Source organism: Camellia sinensis, chromosome 4, assembly GCF_055761805.1.
Source record: "Camellia sinensis isolate YWXY chromosome 4, ASM5576180v1, whole genome shotgun sequence".
Taxonomy (NCBI): domain Eukaryota; kingdom Viridiplantae; phylum Streptophyta; class Magnoliopsida; order Ericales; family Theaceae; genus Camellia; species Camellia sinensis.
The window spans coordinates 148,162,674-148,177,914 of record NC_138964.1 but is presented as its reverse complement, the minus strand read 5'-3'; positions in this window follow the sequence as shown (position 1 = coordinate 148,177,914).

Below are 15,241 nucleotides of genomic sequence, written 5' to 3'. Positions count from 1 at the left end.
TTGAGCTGCAAGATTTGATTCTACTTATTTACTGGCCACGGGGCCTCAGTTATGTTGGCGGAATGCCATTGTTGTAAAAGGGTTACACCCTTCTTCTTGTACCTTAAGTGATGTAAGCCTAAGGGCAATTTATTAAGTGTGTTCATGTAATATTTACTTTGCATACGAATGAGAGTATTGTTAATCACTTCTACGGATTGAATGTATAAGTTTATTTCCGCATGTTATCCTTGAAATTGAATTAAGTTAATGAATTTGGTAATGACTTCGAGTAATAAAAAGTGTGGCGTGACAGATAAGACTCAAAAAGAGTTTATCTCTATCCAGGTGAGGGTCCAGGATGAGTATTGAGCCTGAGTCCATTGAAGTGAGGCTTCTAAATGGATCAGGTCACTGTTGGTTATAAAAACAAGGCACCCTCGTGGGTCTGAGGTAAGTTCTTTCTTGTGAGTTTAAGCACAATTTGCTATCTTTGAGAGATATTGATCACTGACTTGATCGTTGGAGTGCCCCCGAGTGGACGAACCATCACTGGAATTCTCATCTTCTTGTTACAGGTTGTTGGGCTTAATTTATTCTGTTGGTGCTCTCCATCTGAGTTCCCCGTTTGGTTGTGTGGTCAGAAATTAACACCCACAATTTGGCGCTGTCTGTGGGAACTTAAGAAGAATAGATCGCCAACAACGGGCAGCGAAAAAAGATCAGGAACGACGTCCCCGCGGAGAGTGGTAAACATGTCGATCCTAACATCGAGGAAGAAAACCATAATAAAGGAGCACGAGATCAGAATCCTGGGGAGAAGGACGTCGGCAAAGAGGGAGATGCCCCGAAGAAAGCAGGCCAAGATGAGTATTACAACGAGAGCGACCTTCAGGTATGAAAGGATAGATGCTTAAGGAGGGACAGCGAGATGAAGGGGATGTCAAACAAGTTGGCAGACCTACAATCAGTTGTCAACTTCATGATGTGGAACAACGTGATGCCACCACCGTACCCGTTGCAGGACACGCCGATACCAGCGAGCAAGACCAATGCCCAAAAAAGAGGGCAAAAAGTAATCCCAGTAGTCCCTCAGCATGACAAGGAAAATGAACGTTCACATCGACCTTCACGGGATGTCGGGCAAGTAGAGTCAATAAGAGGTGAGTCTTAGAGGACACCTCATACCAAGGGAACTTATGTCAAAGAACATCGGCATGTCCAGGGGAAGGGACTTTGCTTTGATACAGTGAATGAAGAAAAATCCAAGAGGACACACCACGACGCCAGGAGCAACCCGCCAAAAAGGCTGAAATATGTTGATAGCCGAGCTCCCGGATGAATGAAGGAGGATTTGAAGGACTACCTCCAGAGGAAGCGACAAAACACTAAGTTCACATCCCCCGTCAAGCCGAGAACGCCGTTCTCAGTGGAGTTGGATAGGTTTGAGGCCCCAAAGAGGTTCCATATGCCGAGGTTCTAGATTTATGTCCGATCTGAACTTTCATGTTGGCTTATATTTGAATTCAATGATCTTGTATACCGAGAACGAGCAGTTGTTATGCAAGGTGTTCCCCTCATCCTTTGGGAAAATTGCATCAGATTAGTTCCACAAGTTGCCGAAAGGAACTGTGAAGAGTTGGGAAGGCCTGACTAAGATGTTTGTGGCCAAGTTTGTTACGAACAAGTTGCAGCCATTAAGGGTAGACTCCCAGATGGCTCTGAAAATTGGTGAGGTGAAAACCTCAGGGCATATGCCAAAAGGTATTATGAGGTGTTCAATCAAACACCGAAATGCAACCAGGAGTTGGCGGTCGTGTCTTTTAAGAATGGCCTAGAGGATGAATGCCCTCTTCGGAAGTCACTGCCAAAAACTCTACCAAAAAGTATGGAGGAGCTTATGGCTCGGATTGAAAAATATGACAGAGTAGAAAAGGACACGTCGAGAACACAAGGCACCAAAGCAAGAGAAGAGAAACAGCTCGCCGAAGCGAGGCCGAGGTAACACTGGTCTCAACAGGGAGAAGACAGGGTTGAGGGCTGCACATGCAGTTACCACTGTGTTCCGGGTCCCGGTTTACAAAGTTCTAGAAAGAATTAGGAAGCAGTCGTATTATAGAGCACTGGAGAAGGTCCTTGGCAAGTTTATATGAAGGAGCCTTGGGAAGCACTGTGTCTACCATAATGAGGATGGGCACTTAACTCAAGGGTGCAGGGCTCTGAAGACGCACTTGAAGGATCTGGTCAAACAGGGTCATCTGCGAGACCTAGTAAATGAGGCCAGAACAAAGGAAGAGCAGGAAAGGCTGCCCCAGGCACTGGCAGCACCACCTCGCCACCGCCACCACAACAAGCAGATGGAACTTGGGTGATCAATGTTATTCACTCAAAAGCCAATGAGAATGAGGTGCGTGGGGAGACTCAGAAAGTGAGGCACCTGCAGCATGTGTATCAAGTCCAGCAAAAGAAGCCTAGGGTCAATGAGTACCAATGACCAATGGTCTCTTTTATCGAGGCAGGCCTGGATATGGTGCAGCATCCACACAATGATGCCTTGGTAATAACACTGAAGATTAGGGACTGCCAGGTAAGGCGCATACTGGTTGATCAAGGCAGTTCTTGTGATATCATGTATGCTAGATGTTACAAGGAGTTTGGCCTTCAGCCAGATGATCTGGAACAATCCAACAGCTCAATGGTTAGATTCAACGGAACGCTGACGTGGCCACTAGGAGCCACAAATTTAGAAGTACAAGCAAGCATGAAGAAGGTAAGCACAGAGTTTACAGTAATTGACACCCCCTTCCCTTACAATGTTATCTTGGGAAGACCGTGGTTGCACGCAATGAGGGCTATTCCCTCAAAATTGCACCAACTGTTATAGTTCCCAATGGAGCATGGAATTAAGGAAGTCAGAGAGGATCAGGTGCAGGCAAAAAATTGCTCCATAGCAGCAATGAAATTCAACTATAACGTATGAGAGGTAGAAACAGTAGAAATTGAAGACGATGACATGGAGGTCCTAGATGACGTCGGCAAAGAGCCAGGCAACAAGAGCAAGGAAGCCTTGAAGAAGATTCTGGTAAAAGGAGATGATGTAGAGCACTTCTTCCTTCTCAGTTCAGGCTTAGCCGATGAGAAAGAAAGGGAGTTTGAGGCTTTCTTGCGAGAAAACATAGAAGTGTTTTCCTGGGCGCCATACGACGTGCCTGGCATTGATCCCAAGGTCACTTGCCATAGACTCAATATAGATAGGTCGGCTAAACTTGTCATTCAGCGGGCAAGGAGGCCAACGTTGATTCATGTGGAAGCAGTAGAGGAGGAAGTGGAAAAACTGTTAGAAGCCAAGGCCATTCTAGAGGTGAACTACCCAACTTGGTTGTCTAACATAGTAATTGTGAGAAAGAAGAATGGGAAATAGAGGGTCTGTATGGACTTCACTAGCCTAAATAAAGTTTGTCCCAAAGACAGCTTCCTTCTGCCTAAAATTGATCAGCTAGTGGATGCCATTTTAGGGCATGGAATGATGAGCTTCCTGGATGCCACAGGAGATACCACCAAATAGCAATGAATCCCCTAAACAAGGAGAAGACTGCATTCATCACCCCAAAAGGGCTGTATTGCTACAGAGTGATGCCTTTTGGGTTGAAAAAGGTAGGAGCAACCTACTAGAGGTTAGTGACCAAGATATTCAAACATCTGATTGGCAAAACAGTAGAAGTCTACATTGATGACATGGTCATGAAGACCAATGAGCCTGGGAATCATCTAGTCGACTTAAAGGCAATTTTTGATATCCTAAGAACATATCGGCTCTGACTCAATGCTTCAAAATGTGCATTTGGAGTTGGGTCTGGTAAGTTCTTGGGGTACATGGTCACCAGAAGGGGCATTGAGGCAAGCCGAGATCAAATCAAGGCCATTCTTGACTTAAAGAGCCCGACGTTAGCCAAGCAGGTCCAGATTTTGACCGAAAAGACAGTAGCCCTGAGCAGGTTCATAAACCCAAGTTCAGATAAGTGTAAATCATTTTTTAGCTTGTTAAAGAAGGCGACAGATTTCTTATGGACAGAAGAGTACGTAGTCGCCTTGGCCGACTTGAAAAAGTACCTGACAACAGCTCCAATTCTATCAAATCCAGTACCTAGAGAAAAATTATTCCTACACTTGGCAATTTCTGAACATGTAGTGAGTGTGGTAGTAATCTAAGAAGAGAGAACAAAAGGCAGTATACTACGTAAGTAAGGCCCTAGCGGGTGTAGAAACCAAGTACCTTCCCTTGGAGAAATTAACACTAGCCCTGGTGATGGCTTCAAAAAAGCTGAATCACTACTTCCAAGTCCACAAGATTGTGGTGCTGACTGAGCATCCTTTGAAATCCCTGTTGCAACATGGGGATCTGATAGGCTGAGTAGCCAGATGGGCAGTGGTGCTGGGCCAGTATGACTTGGAATTCAAGCCTAGAACAGCGATTAAGGACCAAGATTTGGCTGACTCTGTGGCCGAGTTCACCCCTGGTGCCATACCACGTCAGGCTCCGGTGAGCCGTGGCTTAGGTTGTCTAAGAGAACCAGAAAAACCCAACTGGGGTCCAAGAACCCCACTCTAGCCAAACAGAAGAAATAAGAGAAACCAAAGCCCTACGGTATCTACACTGGCGACTTTTTCTGCCTGTTTGTTGATGGAAATTCAAACCATTAAGGAGCGGGGGCAGAAGTAGTGTTAGTATCGCTAGATGGGCGAATATTAGAGAAGTCTATTCGTTTGGTGTTCAACGCCTCAAATAATGAAATAGAGTATAAGGCACTAATTGAAGGGTTGAAGTTAGTAATAGCAATGGAAGCTGATGACGTAGTAGTCTTCTGTGACTCCCAACTTATTGTGAATCAGGCAACAGGCGAGTATGCAACCCGAGATGAAAAAATGATAGCCTATGTCAAAGAGGTTGTCAGGCTGCTAGCATTGTTCCAGGATTGCTGGTTATAGCAGGTTAGCCGAGATGATAATAGTCAAGCCGATGCCTTAGCTAACCTGGCTAGTGCTATGAAATCAAGGGAGGTAAGGACAATAATGGTTTATTATTTATTAGGCCCAAGTATAGAACCACTGATCACAGAGTACGAAACAATGTGTGTGAAGATGGGTTCAAGTTAGATGGATGTAATCGCAGCGTTCCTGAGGGATGGGAAGCTACCAGATGACCGAAAAGAGGCGCATAAGACCAGATTGAAGTTGGTTAGGTTCTGCTTGTCAGCAAAAGGTCATCTCTACAGAAGATCTGTCACTGGGATACTAGTGGCCCTACATGTAGAAGGATGCTGAAGCCTATGTCAGGAAATGTGAGAAATGTTAAAGATTTGCACCTTTGATACATCAGCCAGCAGCAGATCTGAACCCAATGTCCAGCCCTTGGTCGTTTGCCCAGTGGGGCATGGACCTAGTGAGACCACTGCCACAAGCAACTGAACAAAAAAAGTTCTTGCTGGTAGCCACAGACTACTTTACAAAATGGGTAGAGGCTGAGCCCCTTGCAAAGATTCAAGATATCGATGTAAAGAACTTCATCTGGAAGAACATAATAACCAAATTCGGGATCCCGAGGGCTATTATAGCAGACAATGGCACTCAATTTGACAGAAACTGTAACAAGCCCGCGGGGGACCTCGCTACAGCTCGGACTCGATTTGTAGTCACGGTTCTAAGTCTGAACCAAAGAGTCCAAATCCGGCAAATCGTTTTGAGAAAACAGATTTTTGAAAGAAGTGCCAAACATGGATTGCTTTGCCAGATACAGAGTCGCCACCTAAATATTTTATTTTGGGAAATTTAGGAAACCCTGACTCGGTGCCAAAAGGTCACGTGTCCGTCATCACCAAAGTTGCCTCGGGTCGGGAACTTGGGTACGATTAGGGAAGGTCACTTCGTGAGCACCCCCACTCGCCCGATCAAAGATCGGCCTCTACTAACCATGATATCTATTTTTGAAAACATTGTGAGTTCTTATTCCGGTTATTAGCCTAGGTTACTATGTGATGCGCATAGCATACAAGTATAGACTGGATCGCCTGAATTGGAACAAAACATTTCATGTTCGCTTTTTGAAAATGGTTTGCTACCCGCAGGTAGGCTTGAATCATTTGATGATTTATTCCAATTTAAGTAACCCAACCTTCACCCATAGGCATTTAGGCAATTATATCACATAAGCATATAGCCTCATGGTAAGCATGCTATTCATGGCAGCACTCACACGCATGCAAGGATGCTAAAGCATAAAGCTTACCGAGTACTCCAAGCCAAAACAAAAACTGTATTAGAAATCATGCATGATCCTAGGTATACAGAAATGCCTAATGCAACACATGCAAAGATGCAACTATAGCAGGCTCGGCTATTCTAAACATGGCATATGGAATGCTACAGCTAACATGTATTCAACTTGGAAATTGAAAATACAATGCAGTTAGTATGATGCGCCGAGCCCGGTGCATACAAAACAGGTGAATGATGCAAACATGCTGTCATACTGTATGCTAATTGAAATATGCCCTAATCTAACCATCATAAGCAGGTAAATAAAAGGGAAGAAAGACGTGGGGTTGGAAGACATACATCACACTCACGCACACTTATTACAATTATGCCCTCGCGCAGAGGGTCCGAATAATATACAGTCCCGAATAAAAGAATATTACAGTCCAAATATTACAGTGCGAATAATATACAAATTCCTAATTTAATTAACAAATTAACTAAGAAAACTGTAAAACTGGCATGCAAGCCAGGAACTGCCTTGCTTCTGATGAATGATGCATGTCTGGGCTGCCTTGCGCGGAAATCCACCGGGATGCCCCAATTAGCCTCTGTTTAGCAGTTATTCTTGAAATGCGCGCCAAACTCCAAAAAGTTGCTGATTCTTGATTTGCTACAAAGAGAGCAGGAAAGGGGCATAGCAATGTATTTTCACAGATATATGCATGCCTCGATCCTCGTGCCACCAATCACACATATCGAGGCATGATGGCCGAGGAGTCGAATTGCACAATTCAATATAGGATGAATGCACATGAAAACACAACAAGACCTAACTCCATCATGGATGATCCGGAGTGTCGGTGACTTGGAATTGAGACACATTCCGTCACTCGGAGTACGAAATGCACCTCGTTTCCCGTGCCCGGGCTAACTCCTATTCCGAACACGATGCAATATGCATGACATGCATGAAATGCAACTAAGATACAATCCTAACATACACAATGCTATGGAATGACATGCCTCGAAATGCGTGCACATGGGCACGCAAACTGAGAAAATGACAGAATGTGATCTAAGATATAACCTCGTATGCACTATGCTGTAAAAACGAGATGCCTCGAAATGCGTGCACACGGGCACGCAAACCGAGGCAATGGCATATGCAATGTAAATGACATGGAAATGTGATATGGGCTTACACTAACATGAGAGAGCCTCAGCCACACTCACATAAGAGACCGGTGGATGAAAATGAAGTGCCTCGAACTGCGTGCGCACAGGCACGAAAACCGAGGCAATGGCATACGCAATGCAATATGGCTAAAATGGCATGGAAAATGCAACATGGACTTATACTAACATGAGAGAGCCTCAGCCACACTCACATAAGAAGCCGGTGGATGAAAATGAAGTGCCTTCAAATGCGTGCACACGGGCACGCAAACCGAGGCAATGGCATACGCAATGCAATGGCATGGAAATGGCATGGAAAATGCAACATGGACTTATACTAACATGAGAGAGCCTCAGCCACACTCACATAAGAAGCCGGTGGATGAAAATGAAGTGCCTCGAAATGCGTGCACACGGGCACGCAAACCGAGACAATGGCATACGCAATGCAATGGCATGGAAATTGATATGAAAACATGCTAATGGGATTTCAACACTGAAAAGTAGGGGAAAACAGCCCCGAAACGAGGCGAAAGTACACCCGATGCATGGAATCTCTCCCGAAATGCAAAATTAGGCACATAGAATGAACTATAGCTATATGAAGCATGCATAATTGGTACATGGAATGAAAAGACAGAAGCAAGGCAGCCCCAAAATAAGCATTTTACCAGTACAAATTATGGCCAAACAGCAAGCAAGGATAGGGCAACAATGGCACGCAAAAATGGCCCTAAACATGAGATTATGAAGCAACTCATAGCTGCCAATTCCAAATAGGTTAGGGCCCTTCAACAACATTGAAGAGGGGCCAAAAAAGAGCCACTTTACAGAACTGTAAAAACCCTAAATACAAACATAGATATGGCTAAGCTTTTGTGCAAGAAAAAGGGCCAAAAGATGGCCAAAGAGGCAAGTGGTATATGCACAGCCCAAACTGAAAAATTCCCTTCTACAACATTGAAGAGGGACCAAAAATATTCACATTTACAGAACTGTAAAAACCCCAAAAAAGTATACAAACATGCTAGAAATGCAATGCAAAATGAGGCTCAAAGGTGGCTATAACACAAAGTCTACAAAATATTCCACAAACGGCCAAAGACCCTTAATGAAATATGAAGAATGGGCCAAAATAAGAAATTTTCTAGCTCTGTAAAATGACCAAAAATGGAACCAAGATAGGCTGCCATGTCATACAAGAATAGGGGACCAAAGATGGATATAAAGACAAGTGGTTCATAGAGGTCCCAAACAAAGATGAGCCCTTCTTCAATGTTGAAGAGGGGCTCAAAATAAGCCTACTTACAGTTCATGAGAAACTCCAAAATAGATCACACGTAGGTTACAAAAAGCATGCAAAATATTGACATACAAAGAGGGTATTGAAGCAAGTGCAAGATGGAGGGCTCAAACAGGATTGAGCCCTTAATGAGACATGAAAATGAGCTCAAAAAAATTACCTTTTCAGTTTTGGTCGGAGCTGAAAACAGTAAGCATGATGGCTAGAGGAATGGTGCAAAAATGAACTAGAAAAGAGGGAAAATGGACTCACCCTTGAAGATCAATACTTTTGTTGCTTCTTGGACCAAATTTGTTGCCTCTTAGCTGCTGGAATTCCTCCCCTTGCTGTTGGAATGGAATGGTGGTGGTAGAGCTTGGTGGTGATGAAGAAAATGAGGTGTAGCTTAGGAATTTTCAAGGAAAATGAGAGAGATGGAGTGAGATAAGTGTATCAAGGCTTGAAGCAATTTTTTCTAACCCCTAAATGTGATATCACCTGCTGGTTATAAGGACAAAAAAGAGGGAGTAAAGGAGGGGCAAAGTTGGGGGAAAATTAGGCAAGTTTTCCCCCACAAAATATCCCCCGAATTAGGATATTTTCTGGGGGAAACAGCTATACAGCTGTAAAGTGGATGTTGAGAGGAACATGGCCGGCCCTTTTTTGGAGCTCCAGGTGGCCGGCCGGCCACCTCCCCTAGCCGGCCGGCTAGGGTTCAAAAGGGTCAAGTTGAAATAGTGGCCGGCCACCACTTTTTAAGGTCCTCCCATGTGTGTACATCACAGATATGTGGTTCAAAATTCAAGAAAAAGGGCCTAGGCTGTTCAACATTAGCCCGGAAGGAGGGGTTCAAAAGGGTCAAGCAACATTACTGGCCAGCCACAAACTTTTGGGATCCTCCCAAGTGTGTACATCACAGATATGTGGTTCAAAGTTCAAGAAAGTGGCCCCAAGGTGTTCAACATTAGCCCGGAAGTGTGAAAAACGGGCGTCGAAGGGCGTCGGAGGATATATAACTGGTTGCTGCAACAATTACTGGCCTCCCACCCTTCAGTGACCTTCCCGGTGATAAAACAGAGGTACCTGCCAAAAATGAACGAAAACCGTTGCAAAACGAATGTTCGGGGGCCAAAACGCGCAGTTCGGGGTCCCGAAAATGGGCTGTTAAGCACCGAAAGTGGCATTTGGCCACGAAGTGGGTTTCTCAGACCCCAGTGTCCCTCAAAAGGGAGTAGAAAGGAAGTATACCAAAGACCGGGGCAAACGGAGATGGTTAGGCGGTCCCGAACCGAGGCACACGGCCAACGATTCCGAAAAACCAGAAACCGGACTCCGAAATGGGCAAAATGGCCTACGGCCACGAAATGTAGCCTACGGACATTGAGAGATGGTCTACGGGACCTCTCCCTCCCTCAGGAAAAGAAACAGCGAAAACTGAGCCTGGTTCGCAAACCGAGGCAAAGCACAAAAGAGGGTTCGGAAGTCTGGAGGCAGGGCTCACGGCCGCGACTTTGAAACTTCTGAACGAGCACATTATGTAATATCACCAAGCGCTCAATCGGTGACGTCTGAGTCTTAAGGTCGGTCAAAAATGGGGTGTCTACAGTTGCCCCTCTTTGATAGAACTCGGAAGTCACAAGTGACGGGAGTGAATGTCAAAGCCCAGAGACGACCCATTTTTGACAAGGCCGAAGACTTAGACAAACGTACAAAGTAAACAGAGACGTGCCCGCAGGCATGCCTGCCGACAGGGAGGGCAAGATGCAAAACAATGCAAGAAAATTTTGAAGATTGGACTTATACGCTACGCAAAGCCGGTTTTGAAAGTTCGACTTATACGCTACGCGAAGCCGAACATCACTCATGATCATGCGAATGCAGCAAGTTGTAATGAAGAAAGTATTCGCAAATAGATGCAACAGTTTTAAGCAAGAATGCAAAGCAACAACTACATTTTATGCCGTTAAGAATGCAGAGAATTATTCAATCCTCGCCACGTCTCACACGGAGAAGATACGATACCTGCGCGATTCGTCTGGTCGTACCAGCCTCAAATGAACCGTACATACAATATCCTGCCTGCAAAAGAGAGAAATTCAACAAGTACAATATGCTTCCAACATATATTTAATGTGATTCTGAAAGTTTGACACACGCAGTGCCGGTGAGTGAATGCATCGCAATGCAAGCGTGGAACATGCGTGACAACGCATGCTCAAGCATAGAGGTATGCCAATATCAAGAAATGTGCATAACAATGCAAGTATGCTCATGAAAATGCGAATTATGTGCATGATAGTGCAAAGCGAGCATAGGTCAACGTGCCCGTTTGTTACGAAACAACGAGCAATGGAAACGCGTGTTTCGGCGAAGGCAACTCGATCACGGCCTCCGATCCGCTTCCCGAAATGGCTACAACACATTCAAAAAGGATACACTTCGATTTTGATGAATGATGATGAGACATATGTCAGAACTTGAAGCTAAAGTCCCGGCGGATCATTTCGCGACAGAAAGTGCACTTTTCTTGAACTTTTTCAGGTCCCGGGAACTCCAATCTTCCTCAAAATTTGCAGAGAGCTAGGTGGGCATGTGGGGGACACCACCGGCCGTTTATCTTCCCAAGGGGATGCCACCGGCCACTTTTGCAAAAAGGAATTGGCTGGCCGGCTGGAAAAGGTGGCCGGCCGGCCATTTTTCCAAATCCGGGGCATTTTGGTCTTTTTCACCTCCTTTCTTCATGCTCCTTCATCCCAAGACCTTGAGCCTATAAATGCAGCCGAGAAGTGCTCTCTTCTTGCCTCCTACACCATTTTCTTCTTCAGATCTGAGTTCCATACGCGTTTTCTAACGCCCCTCGCAAGTTGTTTTCGCGAAAATAGTCAGTTTTAAGCACTTTGAACTGATTAAATTTTGGTTTCGGAGCTTCTTTTCTCATTTTCGCCACTTGGGGTGAGTTTGTCTCAACACTTGGAAGATTTTCTCGAGGGTTGACTTTTGTTGACTTTTTCATTTCCCGAGAGTTGACTTTTCTTGACTTTCTCCAATCTTGGCTCATTTTCGCTCATTTTTGCTCCTTTTGCAGATCTTCTGAAAATGGCGGGTAATTCTCCCCACGGCGGAGGTCCTCCAGGTGCCGGAGACGATTTTGATCCCATGACTCTACCCCCGAGGGTCCGGCCTTTTATTCTCGGGAGGTACGCTCCGCCGGCACATGTCCTTCCTCGTGCCATTTTCCGTCATTTCACTGACTTTGACGAGCGAGCACCTGGGGATCTGCTTCTCCGAGAGCCAGAGCATCACCTCTCTCATGAGACCCGAGAGGTATTTACTTCAATTTCTGCATTTTTCGTACATTTCGCACCTTTGCCACGCTTGAACACGCAGTTTAGCTTATGACATAGTACTTTGCTTGCATCTTGAACATGTAGTTTAAACACTCGAATTTCTGAACACTCGGCTCATTAATTAATTGCGAACGCATAGTACACATTAGTTAAGAGGTGAACACACGGCTCAAACACTGATTTGTCGAACACACAGCCCGAATTCGAAAGTGAACACACAGCCCACACTTTAAATTTTCTGAACACACAGCCCAGATTAGAATAGTGAACACGCAGCCCACACTGATTGAAAGTTGAACACGCAGCCCAAACTTTAAATTTTCTGAACACGCAGCCCAGATTAAATAGTGAACATGCAGCCCACACTGATTGAAAGTTGAAAACGCAGCCCAAACTTCAAATTTTCTGAACACGCAGCCCAGATTAGAATAGTGAACACGCAGCCCACACTGATTGAAAGTTGAACACGCAACCCAAATTTCAAATTTTCTGAACACGCAGCCCAGATTAGAATAGTGAACACGCAGCCCAAACTTCAAATTTTCTGAACACGCAGCCCAGATTAGAATAGTGGACACGCAGCCCACACTGATTGAAAGTTGAACACGCAGCCCAAACTTCAAATTTTCTGAACACGCAGCCCAGATTAGAATAGTGAACACGCAACCCACACTGATTGAAAGTTGAACACGCAGCCCAAACTTCAAATTTTCTGAACACGCAGCCCAGATTGGAATAGTGAGCACGCAGCCCACACTGATTGAAAGTTGAACACGCAGCCCAAACTTCAAATTTTCTGAACACACAGCCCAGATTAGAATAGTGAACACGTAGCCCACACTGATTGAAAGTTGAACACGCAGCCCAAACTTCAAATTTTCTGAACACACAGCCCAGATTAGAATAGTGAACACGTAGCCCACACTGATTGAAAGTTGAACACGCAGCCCAAACTTCAAATTTTTTGAACACACAGCCCAGATTAGAATAGTGAACACGCAGCCCACACTGATTGAAAGTTGAACACGCAGCCCAAACTTCAAATTTTCTGAACACACAGCCCAGATTAGAATAGTGAACACGCAGCCCACACTGATTGAAAGTTGAACACGCAGCCCAAACTTCAAATTTTCTGAACACACAGCCCAGATTAGAATAGTGAACACGCAGCCCACACTGATTGAAAGTTGAACACGCAGCCCAAACTTCAAATTTTCTGAACACACAGCCTAGATTAGAATAGTGAACACGCAGCCCACACTGATTGAAAGTTGAACACGCAGCTCAAACTTCAAATTTTCTGACAGCTTATACATCACACCTTGAACACACAGTTCACGCATTCCATTGGCACACAGCCCATTCATTTCATTGGCACACAACCCATTCATTTTATTGGCACACAGCTCATTCATTTTTATACTGAGACATGTATTCATTCTGAACGCAGGTTGGTTCTCGCGGTGTACGGGGATATGGCTCCACCGCCGCGAGGGACTGGTACGTTGAGCTTCCGGAGGCCGTCCGGGATTTAGTGGACTTGGCAGGATTCGGGACCTTCTGCGCCGGATTATCACGTTGTCCTGCCAGGAGGGCACTGATGGCAGCCTTGGTAGAGAGATGGTGGGACACCACCAACTCCTTTCATTTCCCTGCCACTGGAGACATGACCATGACGCCTCTGGACTTTGCTGTGCTGACCGGCCTGGACACAGGAGGTTGGTCCATTCCTTATGATGAGGACATGAAGAATGGGAGGCCGCTTGGATGTATCTATTGGGGGCTCGCCCGCCTGTTGACAGGGTTTCTGGGAGAGTCCGATACACTTGGTTCTCTTCCCACTTTCGGCGGGCGGAGATGGTGCCCGAGACTCCTGAGGAGATGGAGCAGTACGCCCGTGGTTTCCTTATGTTTCTCTTCGGGACTACCCTGTTCGCCGATAGAGGGAACACAGTCGGGTTATATCTGCTGAGCGCTCTGGTTGACCTATCACAGGTCAGTAGATATGACTGGGGTGGCGCCGGCCTGGCTACCCTTTATTGCTATATGAGCGCGACATCCCGCGGGCGGGGAGATTTACTTGGCGGCTACTGGGGACATTTCTGCTCCTCATTACTTGTCCATTGCACACACGGCGCGCTTTGCAGCCTGTATTTTGCCCTCAGCATTTTGTATTTATATTCTGCACTGTTTTTCTCAGTTATGGGTATACGTATACTTCCCGACATTAGGCCCAGAGTTGGAGGTGGCAGGGCCTCCCATGACCCCATATTCATTGGTATTCGAGGGCCCGTACCGGCTGAGACGCTGAGAGTCTCTCCTTTACTTGTGACAGTATTTTGACACTGTGCGACAGTCGGAGGTACTTCAGAACTTTCAGTTCCTTTCATTTTCATCTTTGATTTGCTCTGTATATTCCCGATTTCTGATTGGTTTATGCATTTATCATCCGCAGATCACATGGCAGCCCTGGGCGCCCCTGGGTGATGGTCTCCGATTTCAATATCCCGGAGGATCGGACATCTCCCAGTATAGGGTCCTGCTCGAAGGGCCGGTTGGCAGGGCATGGTTTCTGGGGGAACGCTTTCTGCGTCAGGTATGGGGGTATCTTTCTCAGGATCCTCCCGCAGTACCCCCAGTCAGTATGCGGACTGCTGACAGGCTCTCTTTCTCGAGGTAGTCGGCGCCATGCTGGGTAGTGATGCTTTACTATATCTTGAGGAGGGGGACTACGCCACTTACCGTCACACATATTTGATGCCTCTATTGATGGGAGGTCGCACCCCGATGATGAGGTCTGCCGGTATGTCATCCTCGGGCCAGGCTCGGGCTCGGGCTGCAGACGCCCCTTCCACCAGCGGGGCTGGTACATCTAGAGGTGGGGGTAGACCTGTTCCTCCGATTCCGCCGACTTATCCTCATCCTGGATGGCCAGATATGCCTACTGAGTTGATGGCTTGGCAGTATGGGGCTATCTCTCCGACTCCGATCCCGCTAGAGCCTCCGATGCCCAGTGATCGATATGCCATTGATCCTGACTCACCGCAGGTATGCTCCACTATTTTTCATTCATCATTCAAACGTTTAGACATTCTTTCATTCATTGATGATTATGAGCTCATATTTGCAGCCACCGCGAGGGTACATGGAGGAGGTGGTTGGACTGGTGGCCACACTCGAGGGCATGGTCCTGCGGAGAGAG